The sequence below is a fragment of the Dipodomys merriami genome, unplaced genomic scaffold, assembly GCF_024711535.1.
Source record: "Dipodomys merriami isolate MVZ:Mamm:240054 unplaced genomic scaffold, mDipMer1.0.p SCAF_5, whole genome shotgun sequence".
NCBI classification, from domain to species: Eukaryota; Metazoa; Chordata; class Mammalia; order Rodentia; family Heteromyidae; genus Dipodomys; species Dipodomys merriami.
The window spans coordinates 23732650-23759847 of NW_027206068.1; the positions used below are offsets into that span (position 1 = coordinate 23732650).

Here is a 27198-nt window from a genome sequence, read left to right on the forward strand (position 1 = left end):
AAAAAGAAAGAAAGAAAATGTGGTATATATACACAATGGAATTCTATGCCTCCATCAGAAAGAATGACATCACCCTATTTTTTAGGAAATGGAAAGACGGAAAAAATTATATTAAGTGAAGTATTCCAGGCCCAAAGAAACATAGGTCCCATGGTTTCCCTTATTTGCCTAACTAGTATATGTCTGAGACAAGCAGAAAATGTCAAATAAGTTGATGTTAGGAGAAATGAAGCCCAAGATAAGGACTCAAGTGTTTTTTCTTTCTTGCTATTGTTTCTAACATACTTATAAGGTGATTTTTTTTTTTTTTGCTTTATATGTCCCGCCCCCATGGCATAAGATGTTGGTCTTATTTGGGGAAGGGAAGAGAAAAAACAAATTGTTTAAATAGGGATACAGGTGGACCCATTGCAACAATAAAATGTTGCAAGATGCTATTTTGAAAAAGGAACTTTACAACTTTGGGAGAGGGGGTGGGAAGGAGAAACAAAGGAGGAGGCAACAATGCTTGATGAGAAATGTACTCAATACATTGCCCATGTAGTTGTAACCCCTCTATATGGCATTTTCACAATAAAAAAACTTATTAATAAAAAAATTGAAGTTTAAACTTGAACTAGGAGTCCTCAGTCGTTGTTAGGTTGTGAGAGCCAGTCTAGTTAGAGCGACTTCCTGAGCAGGCCATCTCTGCCTCTGCCTGTGGAGGGGCGGCTGATGGAGTCGGTAGAGGAACCTACCTGTCTCCGGTGCTGGGGAAGTTAGGGTTCAAGCTGCGTAGAGATTTAAAGAAAGCAAAAGACAGCAATATCATTTGTGGGGCCCTCACGTGGACAGAGAACTTTTAGAAGTCTGTGATACTCTACTCAAGAGTTACCACTCCCTGGAGGAATAACCTAGAACAGTAGAAACACCAACAAAAGAGCTGCCAACACCAAGAACAGAAATTTTAGAAAAGTAGTCAATTCAAGAAGCACAATGATGTCTCAATGGTAAACTTATCAGCCATTGGAGAGATGCATGTACAGCACAAAGATATACACATTCTGTTGTGTACACTTTCCCGCTCTTAGCAACTCAGGACCATGTAACATTTTCATTATCTCTAAGTTTTTCTAATTGAAAGTAACAGAATTGATTTTCTGTGTGTGTATGTACTGGTTCTGGGGTTTGAATTCAGGGCCTGGGAACTGTCCCTGGGCTTCTTTTGTTCAAGGCCAGTATTCTAACACTAGCTCTGCTTTCAGCTTTTTTGTTGTTGTTGTTCTTAAATGGATGTAAGAGTCACACAGATTTTGCTGCCTAGGATTGGTTTTGAACAATGATCCTCAGATCTCAGCTTCCTGAATAGCTAGAATTACAGGTATATACCACAGGCACCTGGCTCAGAATTGAATTTTTAAGACTAAGTTTCTATAAAATAGAATGAATGGTTTATATTCAGTGGAACAGGAGGTTCCATGAATATTATAAAAAATACATATAACCTAAATTCAAGAATTGAAAGTTGTACAGTCTGAAAGATTCAATGGGTTTCAGTATTAATAAACCTTATCAAAAGGGATATAGAAACACCAGATATAAACATGAGGATACAGAGAATATCTCAAGTTTCACAGAGAAAAATGCAAAGTTACACAGAAAGAACTTGGCATTAGAATGCTGTCAGACTTGTCAAAAGTAGTATTGGAAGCAACATGATGCCTGGATAATGTTTCCAAATTCTGCGTAAAATGATTTTAATCCAGCATATATTTCAAATGTGAAGGTAACATGAGGACATTTTATTGATGTGGTTTTATTGATATAGCTTCTCTAGACTCCTTCTCTAGCCACCTGAAGATATGTTCTATCAAAATGTGGGGGGGAATGGAGAAAAATACAAAATCCAGGAAATAATCCAACACAGGAGAGAGAAGTGAGAATTCTGAGGGCCTTAGTTTTAGAGTTGTAGGATTGGAAAACAATCAGGCAAGAAAAAGATCAGAACCGAAGAAAGAAAATAGAACAGAAAAATTACATGAAATTTGATGTCAGAACTGCACAAGTGGTTTGAAGAAAAATAAGCAGGTGGAAAAATAAAGAGATAGTTTGTATGTGTGTGAAAATTGGGAAGATTATATACAAAGGACACGTGTAATCATAGTACACAGAATTAGGCAAACAGTGAAATCATATATGCATAATCCTATCAATGAAAATACTAACCATGGATTTTACAACATTGCTATTTTTTAAAATGAAAATACTAATCATGGATTTTATAACATTGTCATTTTTTATTGGGAGAACAAGAAAAAGAAAAGGATTCAGGGAGAAAAGCAACTGCTCATGCCTAATATTTTTAACTGTATTTTTTTGTCTTTTCTTTTTTGGTACTGGGGATCGAACCCAGGACGTTGCACTTGCTAGGCAAGCGCTTTGCCACTGAGCTACATCCCAGCCCTCATGCCTAATATTTTGATGAAGGTAAATAGGATTGATTAAGGATGAGATCAGATATAAATTTCACCACCATAGATTATTTATTTTGCTTTTCTAAATAAGACAGAGCTGCTGATTCTTGTTTTAAGATCAGGAGACTATGTTATGACAATTCCCAAGAAAGTGAGGGCTGTGTAAGACTTACTGTAACTACACGCCTTCCCTCTAGTCTTTGCTTTTAGGGCACTTGTTTACTTACTGCAGTGTATAATTTGAACACATTTTGGGTCTCCTATTTCTCTTTATTCTTAGATTAAAAAAAAAACAGAATGCAATGCCTTCAGACATGAGCCTCTAGCTATTCCTTGTTACAAACCTAGTCCCATATTATTTGCTGCCCAGAAAACCAACAACAACAACAAAACATGAAGTGCAAACTCTTTAAATTCTAACACTCCCTAGGGTTGAGATCTTAATAATGTTTCTAAACTCTTTATCAAAGTTTTTAATTGAAAACTATATTACTTAGACTATTAAAACTAAAATCATGCAAATAATTCTACTTTAAAATAGAAAACCCTGCTATTCAGGTTCTTACTGAAGTTCATGCTTGGCTTATGTTAGGACAGAGTATTAAGTAGATTTTTCACAGATGCCTTTCCATGCCATCCCTTGATCCAAACCTCTGATTATCCTGCTGACCTAAACTCCCTTTTCCAGTCACAGTAAAGCAACAGCAACAAGAACAAAATATAGAGGTACTTGCAGGACACACCTAAAACTGATCTGTCACAGCAAAGCAATGCAGCCTTTCTCCATATTTCTTTCTTTCTTCCTTCCTTCCTTCCTTTCTTCCTTTCCTTCTTCCTTTCCTTCTTTCTTTCTTTCTTTTTTCTTCCTTCCTTCCTTCCCTCCTTCCTTCCTTCCCTCCTTCCCTCCTTCCCTCCTTCCTTTCTTCTTTTCTTTCTTTCTTCCTTTCTTCCTTTCTTCCTTCCTTTCTTTCTTTCTTTCTTTCTTTCTTTCCTTCTTTCCTTCTTTCCTTCTTTCTTTCTTTCTTTCTTTCTTTCTTTCTTTCTTTCTTTCTTTCCTTCTTTCCTTCTTTTTTGTTGGTCGTGGGGCTTGAACTCTGTGCTTGGGCGCTGTCCCTTAGCTCTTCAGCTCAACGCTAGTACTCTACCACTTGAGCTACAGTGCCACTTCTGGTTTTCTGGTGGTTTATTGGAGATAAGAGTTTCACGGACTTTGCTGCCTGGGCTGGCTTTGAACCGTGATCCTCAGATCTCAGCCTCCTGAGTAGCTACGATTACAGGCATGAGCCACCAGTGCTAGCTTCCATCTTCTTTTTCACATCTGTCTCATTGTTGGTATTTCAGGCAATTTATCAAAGAATAACCCCTGCTGAATAGGGCTCTGTACTTATTTCTAGGCTCTTAAAACCTCATACTTTTGTACACATGTGTATGCTTTTGTATCATTTGGGCTACATATATTTTCCATTTCAAAGAATATAATGTTGTTTACCTATACAATATAAGAGGAGGGTTACGGAATTGAAAAATTCTCATCGTTTCTTTAAACAATGTAACTATTAAGAATTTAACTTCCTTTAGTAAGAATTTTTCCACCACTTAGGTGACTACACATGTGTTTTTTGAGCTGTTTGTTCTTTGTCCTCTGGCTTAGCTTGGGGTTGATGAAATATGTAGTAGTGTTGAAATTGAAAAATATTAGTAAAAGTTTGAAATTTTATCAGATAAGTTACAATTCATCAGCTTAAAGAGTTCTTTAGGAATTTTACATGGAATCAACTATCCTGTGATTCTGTTCAGTTATTTTAAATACAATTTCCACCATCCCTTGTAGATATATGTAAACATTTCTTAAGAAGCAGGAAACTTTGCCATATGCTTCAAGGATAAAAATAATGGCTTTCAAAATTTGGTTTGTACCAATGTTGGCTATGACTAAACCTTAGCATGTTTTAGTTGTCTTTTATTACAAAGTAAAATGGAAAAATATTTAACTCTTTCCCCCTGTTTGTTCTTTATCCTCTTGGTAACTACAAACTTTAAAAATCACTTTCTTGTATATACACCTTTCTGATTTGGGAAGGGAAATAACAAAATGCTGAAACAAGGATACAGATTGACCCGTTATAACAAGAGATGTGCAAGGCACTATGTTGAGAATGAACTTTACAACTTGGGGGGCAGAGGGAGGAGTTGGGGAGGTGGGTAGAGAAGGCATGGTAGGGGAAACACAAAGGAGGCGATAGCAAAGCTCGATAGGAAATGTACTCATTACCTTATTCATGTAACTATAACCCCTCTATACAGTATCTGTACAATAAAAGTATACAAAAACCCACTTTATTCCAAATTAACATTGTACTTCTCCTAAATGGTGGTTCTTTTCAGTGAACCCTATTTTTCTTCTCTCATTTTGAAATAAAAACTTAAAAGCAGCCTTACATTCATCAGTGCTCTGTAGCAGAGAGGGGAGTATGGTGTGGGAAGTCACCTGATTCAGTCTCCAATTTTCAGGCAGGAACATGCTACTGATTTTGTTATCAAATGAAGCCAGCTGTAGTTTGAGATAGCCTATTAGTGAGAGAGGTTGCTATACCCAATCAGCAAGTAAATAGGTAAGGGGAATCTTACTTCATTTGATGTGAGTTTGACAAATGAGAAGAATGTGACCTTTCAGCATGGCCAACAATAAGGTAGAGAAACACAGAAAAAAATCAGTGGGGCAAAAATCAAAATGTGGCTTACTTGCCTCCCTCCTTGATTCAGCTTCATATGCACCAACGTTCTGGCCCAAAATGCTCGTATTCTATATCAAGTAGGTGAATTTATTGCAGTCTTATTTTAACCTGATCATATAAATTTGTCTTCTGACATGGTATGATCATTCTATAGATTATGGAGACCTAAAGTCATTGTGACTATTAACAGTGGTCCCACAAATGTTACTTCAGATCATTAGGATAGTATTTGCTCTCACTATTTTTCAGAATCACTGATACCTCTGGTCTGAAGAGAGGACCACTTTTCAATTACCTAAGCTAACTTCTCTGTTTCCATATGCAGGCTTGAAAAAGGGAAATTGCTATAAGGTTGTCTTCTTTTTCATTTGTTTTCTAGAAGCTGTGTATTACCACCCCCTGCTTTTCTTATTATCAATTAGTTGTACAGGGTGGAGGGGGTTCATTCTAACATGACTCAAAATGCATATAATGTACCTTCATCTGATTCAACTACTCCATTAGTTTCCTTTATCCTCCCTCCCCGATTTCAAAAACCAGTCTCAACAACCTTCATTGTTTTCATACACGTACACTTATATACATGTACAATATCAGACCATATTGACCCTCTTTCCTTGCCATTTGACTTCCCTTCACTGTTATCCATATCCCAGACAGGATCTTCTTTATAATATGAGCATTCATTTCCTTAATGTGTTACCTTAATTATTCAATTATACTGTGGCATTTCACACATGCAGTACTTTGATCAAATGGAGCCTCAATTACTCTCACTTTCCCCAACCCTCATATGCAGTGAGTTTACTTTTGCTATCTTAATCTGTAGATACAATGTATTTTGGTATTCTACACTCTCTAACATTCTTTTTAACTCTCCCCTCTTAATCCTCTCATAAAACTTCATAATTACACACATGTATATACACATGCATGTATGTATGTTTTATTTACACATATATAATCCCATTTACATATGTTTGTCTTTTAGACCTAACTTTCAAATATGAGAGAAAACATAAAATCTGTTTCCTTCTTGACCTGTTATGCATTGCTTCATAAGATAAGTTCTAGTTCTGTCCATCTCTTGGTGATACAATTTCATTCTTCTTTTTGGCTGAATAATACTTCATTGTGTATATATAGCACTTTCTTGAACTACCCCTTAGTTGTGAGCATCTGAGACATTTCCATAGTTTAGATATTGTCAATAGTGCTGTAAAACACATGGATGTGTAAAAGCCTCTACTTACATTCCTTTGGATATATCCCAAGAGGGGTTTGGCTGTATCATATGGAAGGTCTATATTTAGGATTTATTGAGTAGGTACCACACTGATTTTCACTACTTTACCTTTCAAATAATAGTAAATGAGGGTTCCTTACTCCCATATACTCCAAGCTTATCAACTTTTATTGATAGTGTTTTTGATGACAAGAAAAGGTCATGGTTACTGTTCTAGATTCAAACTTCGGCTCTGAGGTCTCAAGATTAACATGTGAACTTTGATGGTTGGTTAAGTGTTGACAGTTTATAAACAGCTAGGCTACCAAAATATGTAGCTTATTAACCACAACAAAGGGTTAATCCACATAAATGGGAGCAACTATAAGATGGTATATAAGACTTCAGCATAACAATGAATGTAGGGACAGTCATGTTGATCCAGGCAAGAATAGATCCAGAATTGCTTTATTGCTGCTCATGGACCAATCACTCTCCACTGACTATACAACATTGCTCTGTTGTTAAAATTTTCCAAGGCTTGCCAGGCCTCGGTAGTACTTCTGGCTGGGTTTTCCTCTTTCATTCAAGTCTTCCAGTTGGCTTGGCAGCAATGAACCAATTTGATAACAATTACTAAACTTACTCCATAATGATTATCACTGGGGGAATCTTAAAATACAGATTCCCAGGGTAAATTCTGAGTCAATAAAGGGACTCACATGCTCACCCAAATGTGTGAAACACATCACAATGAGTGAACATAAAGACTATGGTAGTCTAGCTGATGTGTATTTAGTTCAATAAAGTGGTATTTCATTTTATCTCCCTAAGGAACTAGAGGAAGGGGTTTCCTGAAATATTTAATTTTTATTCAGACATCCAGTATTCAATGACTGATTGCCAAATTCTTTGTTATTGAAGATGCATCTGTGGGGAGGCCAACACAGGTCCTCAAGATGGTTATGAGGTCAGTGAATGGTTTATCAGGCTATCTTATTAGTTTAACACTATGTATAAAAAAACAAACAGTGCTCTAAATTAGGAATTCCTTTCTAATTAACTGATATTGATGAGGGAGAGTACTGGAGATTAGGTAAGATTAAAGTTTATCAAAGACAAGCTAAGGGACATGTGGACATGTCTATCCAGTTACTCCAGGCACAGCTGCATCTCAGACAGTTCTTCAGAATAAGTAGGATACAACTATAAGAAAAATGTGCAGTCAAGATTGGTAGGTATTAAGCCAGATGCAGGTAGCTCCTGCCTGTAATCCTAGCTACTCAGGAGGCTGAGATCCCAGGACTGCAGTTCAAAGCCAGCCCAGGCAGGAAACTCTGTGAGACTCTTATCTCCAATAAACCATCAGAAAACCGGAAGTGGCACTGTGGCTCTGTGGTAGAGTGCTAGCCTTGAGCTGAAAAGCTGAGGGACAGTGTCCAGGCCAAGAGTTCATGACAAAAAAAAGATAGGTTTTTTTGTTTTTTTTTTTGGTCCGGTTGTGGGGCCTGAACTCTGGGCCTGAGCACTGTCCCTCAGCTCTTCAGCTCAAGGCTAGTGCCCTACCACTTGAGCCACAGTGGCACTTCCGGCTTTTTTCTTTTTGCTTATGTGGTGCTGAGGAATCGAACCCAGAGCCTCATGCATGCAAGGCAAGCACTCTACCACTGAGCCAACTTCCCAGCCCCAGGTATTTTATTTTTGGATTCATAGATTTTCTTTGTATTTCTAAGACAAAATGTTCTAATCTTCCAAATTCTTAACTTATTCAGCCTATTATATAATTAACACACCCATTCAAATAATCTTTTTCAATACATGACTTATTTTTGTACCAGTTGTAAGTTTTGCATATCTTTAGAACCTTCACTTCAGTGAGATAGAAATCACAAACAGTTTTTAGCTTCTTCTACCTGGTTTTAGACTGGAAGCAAAATAATAACAGTAATAAGAAAAGCTCTGAGTTTCTCTTAATTGATTGAGAAATATTATAGAACTGTGCACAAGCTAGACATGTTACATGCTCTTTTCTGCTCATTTTCTTTTATCGGATTAAAGATTTCTTTTCCCCAAGTGATTAAGCTGTTATCTCAACATTTTGAGAATCTGCCCTGTTTATACAATTACTGAAAAAGAATAACTATATTTTTAACTAAAAAGAAAATTAAGTTGTCTCTAATTAGGGTTAAAGAGACCCTAAATCAAATCTTATCATGTGATAAACCTGAATTCTCAGAAGCACCTGTCATGGGACTAGTCTCAGGGAGGAATCTTTAATGACTTTTTTTCTTTTCCTGGCAAGTCAGTAGCACTGAGGTGGTCAGGAGCAGCATCTTCCTGGGTGTCCCGGATGCACACCTTCGGCTTCACGCATCCACATGATGAGATGTTTGGAAACATCTAATCTGCCTTTGAGATGTGGAGTTACCTTGGCAGGTTTGATGCATTATCTCAAACTTACAGAGATCTCTGGAGAAGGTATAATTCTGACTTAAGTTGATTTTAATTCATTAAGGCAGAGGAAGTTTTATTAATCTAGGATAGTTTATATGAAATGAATTTCAGTTCTATGGTCTCTAAAGTCTGAAAGACTAGTTTGTTGACATATGAAATGATTTGGTAGAAAAGTGAATGGTGAGCTAGAGAGAGTATATGACGTCAGTATAGCAATGAATATAGGGACAGTGAAGTGGGTCTAGGCAAGGATAGATCTAGACTCAAAATCTGTTGTGTAAATGTCTCCTTTGCTCTGTATTAGTGTGCATCATGTTGGAAGCTTCATAAGCAGAGTTATCAGGAAAGTTTATATGAGAGGATCAGAAAAATACTTGTACAGATTAGTGATGCCTTGCCTTGCCTTTCCCCCTAACCTGTTAAACACCAGCACACCATTGGCAGAGAAAAGATTCCTTCCTTTTCTAAACATAGGAAGCGCTTAGTTCATCCTCCTGGCTTAGGTGGGTCTGTCTGCACAGTTGAAGCAAAGATGGCTCACAGGAAGTTTCTTTTTTCCTATAAGAAAGCAATCAAAGCAATGCACACTGATAGTAAACAACTGTGAGTATTGTCATTACCATTCATGTCCAGGGTGTGATCTTATTAACAGTGGTGAGGAATGATTTGAGTGTGACAGCCCTAACACTTATTCTTAACATCCCTTCTGCCCCTAGCACACCTGCCTAAACACCTTTAGATCAACAGAATATCAGTGCCAAATCCCTAAGCTAAGTGTTTAATCTTTAAATAGTTTGTTTCTTTTTGATCAGGTTTTATTTCTGGTGGGGGGAAATCAACCACAAATGTTCTCATAAACATCATCTACCAGCATTATTCAATAAAATGTTCCGTATTCACAAAAAATTCTGTATTTTTGGTGAGCAAGGCAGTGGCCACTAAATGACTGAGTATATGAAGCACAAGCACATGAAATGTAGCTCATATGAAAGAGGAAATAAAGTTGATTGTAAGACCCACAATTAGGGAGTAAATACTGTTTTGTACAATTCAGTCTAGATTTGGGTTTTATCTCTTTGTTTTTCTAAGATATTTGTTTTTTATGTTGAGTGCTTGATCATTCTCTTCCACCTTTAAAAAAGCCTTTTATTCTTAATAAATAATTCATGAATTTGAGGTTATTTTTGGCTAGGCTTGCAAATGGATGCTTGAGTCAAAATACTACTAGGAAAACTTGTTGAGTAATTAGATCAAATAAATTGGAAATGTAATGTGCCTTTCACCTTTGAAATCAGTGTATTGCTGTCAGAATTCCAAAGGGACATTTGAATCTGATTACACACATTTGCACGTGTTAAATACATAGTCTACGCAAGCCTATGCAGCTTTTGTGCCTAAGTTGTTTTTGGTGAAGAATAACCCTTAAAAACAATCTCTGAAGTAGGTTTGAAGTCAACATAAATTTACTGAAATATGTCATTAAGACAAAAAGAGACTACTGACATAAACGAGAAGATAGAAACTTATGAAATACCTAATTTATGCCAAACATAATGATAAATGACTTGAGACTGATAATCTTATTCAAAAGCTTGAATAATTTCAACTTAAGATATAGACAGAAAGGATGTGTGACTTGTATTTTACTGAAGTAGAGGTAAATCAACACCCAATATGTATTTTTTTAATTGCGAAAATACCGTACAGAGGGATTACAATTGCATGGGCAAGGTAATGAGTACATTTCTTATCAAGCATTGTTGTCTCCTCCTTTGGTTCCCCTTCCCATCCCTTCCCATGAGTGCTGATTATTATATGGTAAAGGAAATACTGGCTAAGACTGAAAACTAAGCAAACTTCATCATATAACAGCTATTGACATGAATATAAATGACATCAGAATTTCAAAGAATATCATCATTTTATTATCAAGATTTGGGTGGTCAGAGCATTAAACATCACTGTGAAGGGATAATAAATTATGGTAATACAGCTGTTTACTCTTAGTATACTAGTTGTAATAATAGTTGTTACATTTCAAATGAGGGCAACAGATGAGAAAACTGCATTTTGGGTACCTTATCATTCACTAACATGTTTCATATTTAAATTCTGTCATGTCTAGATGAAAGATAATTTGTCACATTTGTTGTAATACATAATTTGGGGGTTTTCCTTCTTATAAAATTAAGATAAGACTAGACTTTAATTCTTTCACAATGACATTCAGAAGAATTCCCAAATATAACATCTTCATGGCTCATGAATTAGTGGAATTGGTTTTTAAGGATTATTTTGCTAAATAGCAGTCTTGAAATAATGATGCTATGTGATCTCTAATATTCTGCCATATTTTATTATTTAAATTTAAAAAATACTCTTGAGAAAAAAAATTATATCCTTCCAAAGGTTATCTGGCAGATTCATCCACTCAGAACACTTGCAGTATACTTGTCCACATTACTGTCATTGCTAAGCAGATTTTGCATGGTGATAACTTGGAGCTTGGCACAAATTTAAAATACAGTTATGAAAGAAATCTAGCCACTAAGCCTTTTAATAATTGTTAAATTTGACTCAATACTAAAGCCAAATCTGAATCTTGATGTGTTCCTAGAAGGGGTTCAATCTAAATCCATAAAAACACCTTCCCCAACTAAGAAATGTCATTTGCAAACTTCCAATTTCAACATCAGAAGGAAGGCAATACAAGAGAGACTGCCAGTCTGTCCATTTCCAACATGAGCAGGACTTTTATTCTCCTAGATCAGAGTGGTCACCAGTAATTCTGTAGCTGTTTTTTTTTTTTTAGGTTGAAAATATCCACATAATAATTACAATTCCAAGTTTTATATTAATATCCTCAGATTCTTGATTTTTTCCTAGACTTTTGCTCAGTAATTCCTGTCTTGTCAGTTTATTATACTTTAAGCAAAATTTTTCAAAAATCACTGAATTTTTAGTTTAGTTTTTTTTCTAGTGTATGGTTGATTCTAGTGTATGGTATTCTAGTGTATGGTTGATTCTAATTATCACAGAAGTCCTCAGTTCATGTTCTGCAACTTTAATCATAAAGGGAATTTCTGTTTTCTTTGCTCATTACTTAGCTTACCTATACAGTGAACATCCTCTAAAGTAAACATATACACAACTTCAAATGATTCAGCTTGCCTTCTTTCCTGAATAATACATTCAAATATTATCTTGTATGTCTTTCATTATCTTCTCCCAGTAGCACTTATATCTGTAACCACAGGAAACTAAGAAGGTTTGCAATATGTGCATGAAACTGAAGATGGTTTTGTGAAGTGAAATAAGCAGGGCACTGGAAGACAATTACCATAGTATCTTACATGTGGAATCCAAGAATGTTGAAATCAGAGGAGATGAACTGGTCCTTGTCCAAGGCCAGGGCAAATGGGGAGAGAGAGGAAAGGGATGAGGATGATCAGTGGGTTAGAATTACATCAAAGGAAGAAGGTCTAGCATATGGTTGCACAGGAAGGTAACTATAGATAGCCATGAATTCATTATGTATTTTGAAAAACATGAAAAATAATTTTGAATATTTTCAGCGTGATGAAATAATGTGTCTGAGAAGGTAAATATGTTTAACTTGAACTTTAAGCAATGCATACATGTATTGAGATGTCATATGATATAATGTATGATTTTTATATATCTAAAATCAATTAGCACAAAATGCATCTTATTCATAAATATTTACTAAGACTGACAAATGGTAGTACATATTAGTTTCCAATAAGAACAATTATAAAAAAACAATTGAAATTAAATTATATTTTTAATACTTTGGATGATTTCTCATGGGTAGAATCATTTTACAGAACTCTGACACTTCTCTAAAGTCCATTTTTTTCAGATTGGGCTATTTATTTCTTTTTTTACATATAAGATTTCAGATTTACATCTTAATTTATTACCTAGCTTTGTGTTATGTGTTTCCACAGGCAGCTGTGCATGCTTGCTTTTGCCTGCTGTAAATAATTACAAGTTGCTCAAACCTTTAGTAAATCTTCTTAGGTGGGTTTAAATTATATTTTAGAGTCCATGCCACAATAATGGTGCCCTCCAGGGAAAGGTAAATAGTACAGGAAAGTGTCTCAGAAATTCTTTCTGCTAATTATAAGTCTTTAACAAAGTCGAAAGACTAGCTTCTATTTGCTAGTGTGTCAGAAAATTTTTATCTCAAAGTGGGCTGCTATTTTAGGCAGGCAGAAGTAATTGGATGTGGAGAGTGGTAAAGTCAAGTTGGCATCCTCTTGTCCTGTGGGTTTTCTTTCAGTGTCTTGTGGTTGGTGTCTCATGAGGGACCTCCTTGGTTTCTCTGGTGGCTCTGAGTTGGGAAGGATGGATCTTGAAATCTCATTCTGCAGAACTCATTTTTAAACTGAAATTTTGTAATCTTTTCAGATTTCTTTGACGTTTCTTCTTAATCTTAAGGAGAAAATTTAAATGGGTATCATTTTATGTCCCATTGTTTATTCAAGTTTTGTGTCTAAACCTCTTTCTCTTTTTCCTCTCTTGATATTTTAAACCATTTTGCTGGTTATTCACCACTTAGGAAAAAAACCCAGAAATAATATAATCATCTTGCACTCATCTCTAGCCTCTTCTGAATAGTTTTTTTTTTCCTCTCCCTCCATCCATGTGTCTTAGACCTCGGCAACAGCAGAGAAAAGAAGCAGCAATATCCAATAAAAACCTTACCTGGATATTGTGGGAAGCACAATGGTCAAAATGCCAACACAGATTCATTGCTACCCTTAAATGTGGTGTTTAGTAACTCTGGTCTTCCTTAACATCTGTACATTTCCATTTCATCAAAGTTAAAATGTTTTCAAGATGTCCTCAATATTAAGTCCCCTACCTAAGGGACTATGGAATTCTCCCTTTGGACATTCCCCTTTTTTTCTGAGCTTGTTGTTATTCACTTCCCTTCTCTTCAGCATATACACCTGGCCACATTCTATTATTGGTCTTCTCCATATCACCCTGCCTTCTGTGTTACATGAGAGTTTCATTCGTTTGTTTTATCTGGGTTTATTTTATTTATAATAAAATGTATGTGATATGTTAGCATATATTGGTAACACTGGGAGGTTTCACACAGTGTACTTTCAACATGTTCACTTCCTCTTTGTATTCCCTTTTCTTCTCCTCCAACTCCATTTTCAGTGTTGAGTTAGTTTTGTTATGCTGTCTATGTTAGGTACACATACACAAACACACACATACATAGCATACTTCAGTCTTCTCCTTTCCTCAGTATCCTTGTCTCTCCCTCTGCTTGCTCTTCCTGTTTTTCCCCAGCCATTCCTCCTTTTACATTTGTGTCCTATTATATCTTTTAATTATTTAGTCTAGGTTCAACAAATAAATAAAGACATGCAAATGTGGCTTTCTGAGTCTGGCTTATCTTGCTCCAGTTTCACCTTCTGTCTTGATCTCACTGGACAATCTCAATGGAGATTATCTGGCAGGGGTCCATGGAGATTGGATGGCGGGGATGGAAGACTAGGGATGGCAATGTTACATAAGGCAAAGGGTAGAAGTGAAAAGGCAGACAGCTCATGTGTTTCAATGAACAAGAAATATAAATCAAATCTTAAGTTCAATACCAAAAAATATGGCAGCTTTAATTCTTAGGAAGATCCAAGTTTCCTTCAAACCTAATCTGATATTTTATTATTATCATTATTATTTTTATATATTTTATTATATTTATAATTATTAAAAACAAAGAATTGTGTGGGACAGTATTACTCCAGCGAGTTGAGAAGAAGATCCTTGGGTCTGCCTCAGTCACAGTTACTTTATGAATGAATATCTCTTCTACCTCAAAATGCTTCAGGTAAGTGTTGCTACCATTACCAACTTCCTTATTAAGCTGGACAAGTGCCTAAATGTGTAGATTCCAACAAGACAACTCTACAGCATGTGCCTACACTGCCGGTCTAGGTTAATATGACTAAAGTAGTTACATTGTGAGAGGGGCTGAAGATATCTTTTCTGTCCTGGTGTGGAGGCTGCCTTGGTTCTTCATCAGATGGTGTAAACCACCCATAAATAAGTTTGCTTCTCTCTGAGTTGTGAGAACATTGGCTATCTGCCACACTGAAAGCTGAGCAACAGTGGAAAGAAATACAGAAGGGAAGAATATTGTTAGTTTTGGCTTCAACTCCAAATCTGGTTCCTGTATCACATTCTTCTCCCACCAGTAGTCCCATAGAAGCAAACTGGTATATGGGACCAACTGAATAGTATGCCATTAGAACTATGGAACTTGAAATCCCAACAGCCACAGACTGGGGCCAAGGGGACCTACAGAGAGGCTTCAATAATAAAGGTAACATGTGGGAACTGGGACAGCTCCTGGGAACACAACATTTTGATGAAGTAACTCTGAGTAAGCAGTACACACGGAGGCTGAGGAGAATGCAAGGACAGGAGGCTGAACAGTATAGGCTGACGGTGTTGGCTATTGAGCTTGGCTGTTGCTTGTGGCTGCAGGTCCTGTTCATCAAGGTCCTGGCATCAAGGCAATTTTTTTTTCCTCTTCTTGTTCACAACGATTTTCTTGTCACCCAATGATCTGTGTTTGGTTGGTCCTTTTATTTTTCCCTGTTTTCATTGAGCTTCTCATTTTTTGTGTGTCTTCTTGTTCTGATATTTCTGTCTCTGTTATCTTGAAGCCAAAGTTCAGTAAAATAATTATTTTGAATTCTTTGTCAGATAATTTATCAATCTCCATCTCTCTAGGATCATTGATTGACTAAGTATTTTATCCTTTTGCTACTGACATGTCTCTTGGTTTTGTTTTTTTTTAATGTTCTTTGAAATCTATCTTGTTGTCCATGCATTTGAAGAAGGTGTCATCTTCTCTAGTCTTTATTGCTTGGCCTTCTGGAGTGAAACAACTTGGCCAGTTGTATGCCTTTTTCAGGATTCTGTAAAGCAAATCTGGATTCTGAGAGCCCCCCCATTTGGTTTCCTAGGAAACTTCATTGTATATTCACGTGTATAGGCCTTATCCTGATTCTACAGAGTTTATCTGGCTTTCTGAACAAGATGCTCCCCTTCAGCTTCTGTGGAGCTAGGGCTGGGAAGTTGACCTGAGGAGATTGAGTCCTTTGGTCATCAGAATGTTTCTAATGCCATCGGGTTTCTGCAGATAAAGTGTCCCAACTATCTTGAAATAGCTTTATCTGAGGGAGTCTGAAGAGCTATTTGTAAGGTCCTTGGCCTCTTACTTCTGCATCTCTCCCAACCTCTCAACTTAAACTGGATGGATCAAGAAAGAATCAAGCTACTTGGGAAATAGCTTATGTAAGGTTGGACGCTTACTCCCCATTTTAATAACCAGTGCTCACCACAATGTTGGAAGACATTGTGCAGTGAGGGAATGTGTGTGGCTTGAAATTGTGCTGTTTTGTGGAAGGAATCATGCAAGTTTCCAGAAAATATTCTTGCTATCTTCATTCAGTGTGTCTTTTTTCACCCAGTGGTGTCCTTTGGGACTCCTATCAAGAGGGCTTGAAAAATGATTCTTATCCATGAGTCATGGTCAAAATTGATACATTGAGGAGGGAGGTAGAAGACTCCAAGTCTTTTATTTTTCTTTAATCCCTTTTAATCCTCTTCTTTATGATTTTTGTATCTATACTATGTAGAATAGTATTTTTACATCACACTTGTCTTATTTACTGTCTGTTTATAAACCCTATGAGCGTACCATTGTTCTGTTTTAAGTACTAAGCACCTTGTACTTAAGGTGGGATTTAAGTGTGATTTATTTTTCTAGAACTTCTGTGATACTGCCTGGAATCCAGAGAATGGAAATAAAGAATGTGCTACAAAGTTTTTGGCAAGTCTTCTAACCCTTTCTTTTTCTTTCTTTCTCTTGAATTTGTGGCATCAAACCTGTTAGAATTGATGACTTCTTGAAAGGAAAGAGAAAAAAAAACGATGGATGGATAGAACATGGATAACCTTAAAAGCTTCCAAACATAGGCTTTTCTCACAATTGAAAGCAAAGTGAATCTCTCTCAGTTTTCCCTGTGTAGATGAATCATTGGGAGGTTCACAAACACAAAAATTCCCTCAGGACAATGGTTACCTCGCTCTATAATTTTGTTTCTGTGCCTCTTACTCTCTCTGTGAAATGAATGTAGGTAATTTCTTGCCCAGAAAGCATGCCCAGTGGGAAGAACATTCTCTTAAATAGCATGATAAAAACTAGTAGAAGCCATAGGGCAGTGTTACTTCTGCCCTTATTCCTTAGTAATGGACACAGAAACAAATGTCTAAGATGTGTTCTTTCCCATGTTAGTTTTATATACATGGCCACTACAAAGTAAAATGTCGCTTGGATGTCTGAGTGCAGGGTGTGATATAACAGAGGAGGAAATATGACCTAAGCAGAGTCAGTACAGTATCATCAATTTCATGACTGCTTATATTAAAATGCAGAAGGAAGACTTGCAGAGGATCCTGGTTATTTTAATTCTACTAAAACTAGTTGAACTGTGTTCTTTCTCATTCCAGTCCTGTGTACTTTGACCTAGAACTGTGTTCTTTCTCATTCCAGTCCTGTGTACTTTGACCTAAGATAATCTTCATTGTTGGGAAAGGTTGTGACATCTCTTATCTCTTTTGTCTTAATAATATCCTGCCTTTTGCCTATAAGAATTTGGAAATCATTCAAATTTGTCTCCCATTTAGGCAACTATGAGCTAACTCCTACTAGCAACACAGCCCAGATCCTAATTAGAAAATTGGTCTTCTTGGTGATGCTAATAGGAAACAAAAATTATTACATTTTGATATGGAGCAATAAATGTCCTTTTTTTATTTAGGTCTGATGCCTGTTATTTTTATACACCCAGATAGATAGTCTTTTCTGAGCACTGCAACATCATAGAACTTGAGCATGTGAGAAAGTTTCAAATGCTAAGAGGCTCATTTTGTGGCTGCTAAGATTGCAGCAATTTTAATGATCCTATAAAAAGGACCAGAAACCCAGTCACTGTGGTTCTATGTTTTACATCTATTTCTATCACAAGCTTTTGATATTCTTCTGCCAAGTTTCATCAAGCTTCCTGGAATAGAAGCTACTCAGTAGTGTCCAGCAAAGGACATTAGATGGATTATGAATCTTCAGTATGATTGAGGATGTTCATTGACCACCTACTAGTAGCTCTTTTACTGGCTATAACAAACTCTCTGAAGGAAAAACGAAACCATTAATTTTCCATTTGGAACATTTGTACCACAAACCAGAATAAACATTTTTTCTGTGTTATCATCATGGTTCTTGATGATTTACATTACTATAATTGGTTTTGAGAGTGATTTGGTGGAAATACCAAATTGACAATATGGAATAATTTAATACATTCTTACTTTTCACACGTTGGCTTTGCATCCTTGTGGGCAGTGAGCATTGAAAAGTCATTGGTTTGAAGCTTATTTCTCACATTTACACTAATCCAAAATTCATTTCAAATATTGAGATTTGTCCTAGTTTGTTCCTGCTGCTCTAACCCAACATCTGAAGGCAAGTAATTGATAAGAACAGAAGTATTGTCCTCACATTTCTGGTGGCTAGGAAGTCTCATATCTGGCAGCTGGTCAATTCCATGTTTTGCTGCTAAGGCAAAGTCTTCTTCCTGTGCCATGTCCTTATATGGGTAGAAGGGACAGAAGGGCAAAAGATGGACATTAGTCACTAATTCTATCCATAAAATCTTGCTTTCCATTTAAACCCCTATCTCTTAATATTGTTGAATGGGGCATTAGAGCTTCCATGTGACTTTTTTCAAGGGATGCAAACATCCAAAGCATTTGAATTTAGGATAAAGTTAGATAACGGACAATGTAAGGAAGAAGGTTTGTTGTGTAAGGGGAGTTGCCACTAGCAATGAGTTGTAAAGAAATGTCTGTGAAAAAAATTGAGGAGAGAAGGAAATGTGAAACTTCTATCCAATTGCAATACAAGTCACAGATAATAAATAAAGGCAAATCGTCATGACTTTTACAATATTACAGGGATTTGTAGAATTTTTAAAGAGGATCCCATGGGATTAGAAATAAATTAATATTTTTTAACTGATTAATGTTATTTATAAAGCCATCCTGAATATTTATCAATATCCTGAAATATTCAAACTATTTTCAGAATTCCAATATTTCTTTTTACCTGTATCAAAACTCAATATTGAACAGTGAATTTTGAGTTATAGAAGAGGATTTATATTTTGGAGCTCTCCATAAGACACAAATTACTTATCAAACAACCACTGAACAAAATAGTATATACATTTAAAATATATTTTTGTGTGTGTATGTGCGTGTGTGTGCGTGTATGTGTGTGCATCTATTGGGGCTTGCATCCAACTTAGGCTCTCCAAGTTTTTTTGGTCATAGCTGGCACTCTAACATTTGAACTACTCCTCTGTTTCTGGCTCTTTGCTAGTTAATTGGAGATGAGATGTTCAGATTTGTCTGCCTGGCCTGGCTTTAGACTGAGATTCTCAGATCTCAGCCTACCGAGTGGCTAGGATTATGAGATCTAAGTACCTGGTTGTTGCTTTTTTAGTTCAGTCTACAACAAATTGTTTCAGTGGGCAGGGAGGAAGCACACTGATCAAGATGAAAGCATCAGTTTAAATGCTGCAATAACCCCATGTGTCACATAGTCTGTTCATTTCTGTTGATTGTACCTAACAGAATTTCTGTGTAACATGGAAGTTTAATTCAAAAGCCAAATACAGACATGCATGGGGGCTCAAGTAAGTGTTTCGAAGAGGCTTCCTAAAGCATTACGTCTTTTCAGTGGCCAGTTAACTGGCTTTGAATTATTTTTAATGGATGAAGCATTTTAGTTGCATTCTCTGGAGACTGCTCTGATTTCAAATGGAGCATTTCCAATTAATCTAGGAAAGACATTATATAAACACAAGTTAACAATCTCATGGCAATAGATAATAAAAATATTGCCAAAAATTACAATGGCCTTATTCACTGAGCAATTTACAGAGTTAGTCTAGACATAATCAAACCTACCCTTGCATTGCTATATTCTCTTTGGACACAGGTGTGATTGTTCTGTAATTAATCCCTACAGATATGTTTGAGATGAATTACCATGTAGCTTTTTCTAAACCTTGAATTGCTAAAAATCTACTGAGTAATTGGTATAATACTTTGTCCATTCTGTAGCCATCTGAGAATGAAGAGTGGTGGGGTTGTTTGAAGATTACTTTTTGGAAAAAATGTTATAACAACTAATGTGGAATGAATCTTTGAAATGTATCAGTTAAAGTATTTCTTACCTGTATGTAATTCTATTTATATCTGAGTGATGAGTATAAACGTCAGGGAAGTTTGGTTCAGCAACTTCTGCTTAATAACATTTGAATGGATTTCTATCAGAAAGGAATTTTACCCTGAGGAAGGCTTCATTTTACTTGTAATCTAAATGTATAATGTCAATGTACTACATTTATAAGGTGGGCTTAGGTTTCTGCTTCATTAATGAGAGCTTATAGGCTTTTCACTCTTAGTAATCCCCACTTCACTTTTACATTCCCCAAGTCATAGAAATGTGCACCCCAGCACAGAGACAGCCGCAAAAAAATGCCAAAAACAAAACTGTAAAGACACTGGAAGACACTGATCTCTGCCAGTCAGACTCTCAACTGTCATAGTTCATCAAGAGCAGTTGAACATATTTCATATTTCCTCCTTATTATCTGAGAGATGTAAGCTATTGACAACACATTTTTGTCTGAGGTCATATTTTTCCTTCTGAAAAATGTTGCTCTGAATATAAATAGTCCTATAATAGATCATTGTATTACTTACAAGGGTTCCTTAAGTAGGTAGGGCGGTGGGTTCTGATATAGAAGAGTCAGGATGAGTGAGCAGGTATGCTAAAGCAGCTGCTGCCTTCCAGATGCTTAAAGCACAATGGAGGGAGCGATCCAACAGAAAGATACCAAGTGTTTCAGATTAACAGTATTCTAGAAGAGGAGCTATTGTGTTTGAGGAAAATTGCTTACATTACTTTCACTACTACAGAATAAATGGAATATGAATTTGTAAATTTCCCTTACCATAGAAATAGATAGTATAGATGATTCCAAAGGAGTGGATTCAGGAGACGCCTAGCATGAGTTGGTTAATGATTTCCTTATTTGGTTTTGTTGAGAATGAACTAGACTCTGCCATGGGAAGTGTAAAATTGTGTTCCCTCTTAGTGTATTGTAGATTCAAACCTCATACGGAAATGAGGTAGGATAAAAATCACAAAATTGGAACATGCACACAATAAAACTTTCCTATCACTGTTTAGACAGTGCCGAATTCTGGAGTGCTCACACTGTGATTCTGATACTTTGAACCTCAATATTTCCTAGCTGTTTCCTGTTCCAGTGTATTGGCACTAGTAATGTTAACATGCACATACACTCAGAGCCTTAATAACTGTAGTCCTGGTACAGGTGATAGGAAGTGAAGAAATAATAGATGCTTTGAAGTTCATTATCTGCAACTTGATTGAATTGAATGTAACTTCAGATTCTATTTGCTGCAGTTTATGATTGAGGTTCTACAAATAACAGAGAGAAAGAAAAACACCAAAAAAATCGGAAATACTTGATGCAAAATCCCTAATAACTCAGAGCCAGTCAGATGGATTAAATGTTGAGGTATAAGCACTTTGCTGTTTATCCAGCTATATCTTGTGTGATCGTTGAAATTGTCATGCAGTTGAATGCTGATTTATTACAAATTACAAGGGCTGTAAAGATTCTTTAAGAAACCACAGGGACCTAGGGAATGACAAAAATGGTAAACATCTTCCTAGAAAAGATAATAAACCTTGTTCAAACCCCAATTCTGTACCCAATTATACAAAGATTGTCCAGGCATGGTAGAACATACTTATAATCCAGGCTACTTGGAAGGTAGAAATGAGGAGGAGTTTTAGCTAAAAGCCAGCACATGGAAAATGTTAGCAAGACCCAGCTCGACAAAGAAGATAGGTGTGACACTTATTCTAGCTATCTAGGAGGCCAAACTAGGTGGATTCTGATCTGGACCATCCCTGGGGAAAAACACAAGTCTATTTGAAAAGTAACCAAAGCAATAAAGTACTCAAGTGGTACAGCACCTGCCTAGTGAGTATGAGATCCTGAGTTCAAACCCCAGCACAACCATCAATTTTTAAAAAAATGAAACCATGAAGTCTTTTTACAATGTTTTTGAAATTTTACTCTTATTGTCAAGGTGACACACAGAGGGGTTTCAGCTACATAGGTAAGGTAGGGAGTACAGTTCTTGTCAAACTTGTTACCCCCTCATGTCACGTGCTTTTGAAATAGCAAGACATAATGAGAGTGTAGGCAACTATTATGTGCGATTTATTATGATGAAGTGAACAAGAGAAATACAAATAAAAGGCTACTTAAAGGAAATAAATGCCATGTGGAGAGACTCCACATTTGGAATAGTTAACAGAGAACATAGATTATCTTGTCTTATTGCTCTGGCTAAGAATTGAAGCACTAAGTTGAATAGGAATGAAAAGAGTAGGCACGCTCATTCATGATTTCAGGTTTTCCTCATTGAGTACAATATTTAGTCCTTGATAAGTTTGAGACAGGTTCTATGTAGCTTAAGTCTTCCTGCCTCAGCTTCCCAAGTTCAGGGAGGGATTGCAGATGTACACTACTATGCAAGGCACCAATTCCTTGTCTTTTTAAAATTTGTTTTTTTTTATTCACTTATATTCTACAAGATTTTGTTGTTATTCCAAGTCTTTCCATTTCCTAACAAATGGGGCAATGTCATCCTTTCTGATGGAGGCATAGAATTCCATTGTGTATATATACCATGTTTTCTTGATCCATTCATCTACTGAGGGGCATCTGGGTTGGTTCCATATTTCTACACATGATTACATTATAGTCAAATCAATCCTAACACCTTCCATTATTCTCTCTTTCCCCAACCCAAAACAATTTCAATGGATTTTCTGGTTCAGTTCTCAGTCTCAAATAATCTTTTTTGACCATACTTATCCTTTTTCAAAATGTATTTAAAAATTACTTACCCTCTGTAATTTTTCCCTTCCCCCTTTCCAACCCCTAGTTGAACCCTTAGTTAAATTCATATTCTTTGTTTCTCTATCTATAGCTATGTAAATGAATATATGTATTATGTGTTTATCTGTATAGTTTCATAAATGCATATAGGTCTTTTTAGATCTAGCTTCTACATAGGAATGAAAACATGATATTTTGCTTGGAGAGCTTGGCTTTTCATTTTTTTGCATCCCTTTTCTTTTAAATGACATGATTTTATTTTTCTTTATGTCTACATAAAATTCCATAGCTATGGATAAATAGATCTACATAAAATATATAAGATATATTGATATATTTAGATATATATGATATATTGGTTCAATATATAGATATATAGCAATCTATAGATACATAGATTTTATATATCTTATATCATATATACCTTATAGATATGTAGATATATAGATATCGATATATATTACCTTTATTATCTATATGATATACACATATATTTATATATGCGTATATATGTATATATGTGTATATATGTATATATTATATTTATACATAATATAAATATCTATATATTATTTATCAACATCTATATCTTATATAGATATATATCTATTTATATTCATATATATCATATTTCTATGGCTCACCTTCATCCATCTGTCTGTTGTTGGGCATCTTTGCTGAATCCTTCATTTGGCTACTGTAAACAATGCTGCAATAAAGAAAGTTATGCAGGTTTCCATCTGGCATATCTTCTCTTCTTCTCAATATAGTTCATTAGTTATTAATAGAGGTAGGCAAGAACAGATGGCACATAGAAGTGAGGAAAGAAGCAGGGCACTGGTGGCTCAGACCTGTGTTCCTATCTACTCAAAAGGCTGAGATCTGAGGATCATGGTTCAAAGCCATCCCAGGCAGGAAAGTCCATGAGACTGTTATTTCTAATTCATCACCACAAAGCCAAAAGTGGAGCTGCAACTCCAGTGATAGAATGCCAGCCCACAACATCAAGGGCCTGAGTTCAAGCCGCAGAACTGGCACAACTGAAAAGAAAGACAGAAATTAGGAGTAAGAGAAGACGGCACACAGAAAGTAGCATTCAGTATTACCAGTGTTTAAATTAAGTTTTGTATAATCATATCGATGACACAATGTAACATAATTTTAAACCTTCAGCTTTATTTCTGTGGTCATTGTTAGACCAAAACATTGAATAAATTTATATCATTGTTATTTCAAGTTTTATTTCAATTGCTCTGTTTTTGTGTTTGTGCTTATAATAAATTTAGAAAACATACAATATAAGGACTACTTTCAATCAAAGAATATTCTGGGCTTTTGGGGTTTATTAGCAACTAAGAAGGATTGAGTGTCTAAGCATTTTTTCTATTACTACCTGGACAGATGTTTAAACCAGTGGGGTGTTTAGATGAATCCAAAACTAATGAGAAGCAAACACTTCAGATGTCTGTTTTATATACAAATAAACAAATAAACAAAGCTATTCAAGCTTGTGAATGGATTTGCCATCTAGATATCTTTTGACTATTTTAACTTTGTCAAGGTGATATACAGAGGGATTACAGGTACATAAGTAAGGGAATGATTACATTTCTTGTCTAATGTGTTACCCTTTCCCTCATCTTCTCCCTCTTAGACATTTTTATCAAATGACGAAAAATTCCTAGAAGAATGATATCTTGTATAGTTACAACTGTTAGGCTTATTTTATCATCTAGTTTGGGAACAAAACACAATTATATCAAATAGTCTTTGAGACTCAAATAAATACCAGTCCTTCTACTTAGACTAGAACTTTCTAAAGATTGTGGATCATAGTTTGTAAATCTATATACATTTAGTAAGATGTCCAATATGTATTTGCAAAATTAATACATATTTGGTAATACATATATGTATATGTACACATATATTTAGACACAGAAATATAGAAAGAAACAAATATGTGTATTTGCATGTCTAAATATATAACTATAAGTATTTTCTTATATCATAATGAAAGCATATATTGTCCTTTATATAGAACTTGTACGATTTTACAGAAAATAATAACTAATCTATGATACTGGTTTCCAGAACACCTCCAATTTCACATGTGTGTGACAGACGTGCTCTCCTGGGGAAGTTTGAGCCACTGCCCAGCTGTCTGAATGGAAATAGTCAAAGTGCCCTCTGTCTCTGCTGGGAAGCACTATTATACAGCTTGGCCTGGGGTATGTGTCTTTGATGGCAGCAGGTTTCAGATAGAAAAGATGGGCTGTAGAGGCACACAAACACCATTTGACCTTGAAATGGGCTGCCCAGCTATTCAGAAAAAAACATCAGGGGGTTCACTTAGAGACAACTTGGGAAAACAGCATGCTAATTCTAAGTGTTAGAATAAAAGGAAAACTATCAATCTTTAATTTTATTTTTATGGAATCCTTTCTATCATTTCCTTCATGGTTTAGGGCTTAATCTCCCACAAGTGGCCTCCTGATTTGTGTTCCATCCTCACATCTCATCATGGATATTCATTGTTTGTTACTCAATTTTCTTTCTTTTCTATGTATTAAAAATAGCTCAGTGGGTATATTATCTATGCTTTCACAAAATTATAAAGTAGGAAATTCATACAGTCATGTAACTATTTAAGTAGTCTGTCCAGATTTTTTTAGGGCTAGAATAGGATATGTAGCGAATAGAAATGATTTTCAACCATCCTAAGAAAAGCTGTAACAGAACATGTTACAGAATATTTCAGCAGTGATAACTGTGTAATATAATCTCTATGTTGTATTTATAGCCAGTCTTGTTTTTATGGCAAAAATTAAAACTAGTTCTCTACAGAAGCAATCTAAATCTAAGAAAGTCTGCAGCTGGCAGGATTTAGAGAATATTTAAGCTCTTTGGTTTATTGATAAGGGGTTCATTTATTATGGGTAACATGAAATTTCATATGCACTTCTGTGAGAAGCTTATCCTTTCATTTCAGGAATTTAAAACACAATCTCTTTCAAAATATAAATTCAACCATCCATATGTACAGATGTATGGTGAATTGGAAATCATCTGACACCATCCAGTAATTGAGCTCCAAATTCTATCAATTCTTCCAGTAAAAGTATTTCATTTTCATCCTTCACTTGGATTTGCATGATTTTGGTGAAAGAGGTAAGATAACATTCACCACAGCAGGAAAGTTAGATGAGTTAAAGTTTCCTTGGCATCAGGATGTAAAGTGTTCTTTGCTATGGCAGCTTCAGAGTCTGGCAAGAAGAGCAAAGGTACTTCATGTTGTTCACTCTGCTTGAGCTCTCTAGGCAACCCTCAAGTACACAAAAGGAGTGGCACACTGCCCTGGAAGATGGCACTAGTTACAGTCGTCTGTGCTGTCTGCATCTGTATCCAACCAGCGCCCAAGCAGTGCCTCTATCTACCTTTCTCTTCACTCCGTAGGTCGTGCTCAACTAGACTTTTCCCCTTGTCTTCTAAAAACTTCTTATTGTAAAAGCATAAAAACATAGAAACATGCCAGGTAAATTATGAGATCCTTTCCTTTAAAATACTACCTTTTCCTCCCTTAGTGAATAGTCACTGTCTTCCCAGTAATTGGGAACTCTTGCCATAGTTTAGTGACTAGAGCTGCCATTGGAGGGCTGGGATGATTGAAATGGTGTACATTGCATAAAATGGCACCGCATGGTGAATGTCATTAAGGAACTGGAGTTTTAAATTTACTTTAAATTCATTTCAACTGAAATTTACAAAGGACATGTAACTATTGACACCACATTAGACACCCCAGGTCTTTTGGTTGTTCCAAAGGCTACTGCCAGGGCTTTTCCAGGTTTATTTTCCTCTTCATTCGCATGAGCCATTTACAAATCTAATCCTTTCCCACCATTATAAACCTTCAACATGTTCCCTTTCAGCAGCATATCAATTTGAGCTTGTTTGTATGATGCACAAGGCTCATTACGATAACAAGATAGCATTCCTTCATCTACTGTCATTCTTTACCTAGAGTAAGTCACATTTTCTAATACCCCCTGTGTCTTCTTAGATGCTGCTGGCTCTTTCTAGATCTCAATCCTCTTTTTAACTGTCTAACCAATTTTATCAAGTCTTCTGTAACTCATTTTGTACTAAATAATTGCCCAATGGTTACACAAGCTTTGAATGTAACAATTGGGCAATTA

General features: G+C 35.9%; 1 long non-coding RNA gene across 1 annotated transcript; it reads left to right on the plus strand.

The window, feature by feature from the left end:
• The first annotated feature begins 15179 nt into the window (after positions 1 to 15179).
• On the plus strand, positions 15180 to 26085 carry LOC138810070 (uncharacterized). Its single transcript, XR_011367012.1, has 3 exons — positions 15180 to 15237; positions 25094 to 25230; positions 25992 to 26085. It is a non-coding gene; the product is annotated as an uncharacterized lncRNA (long non-coding RNA).
• Positions 26086 to 27198: the final 1113 nt, after the last annotated feature.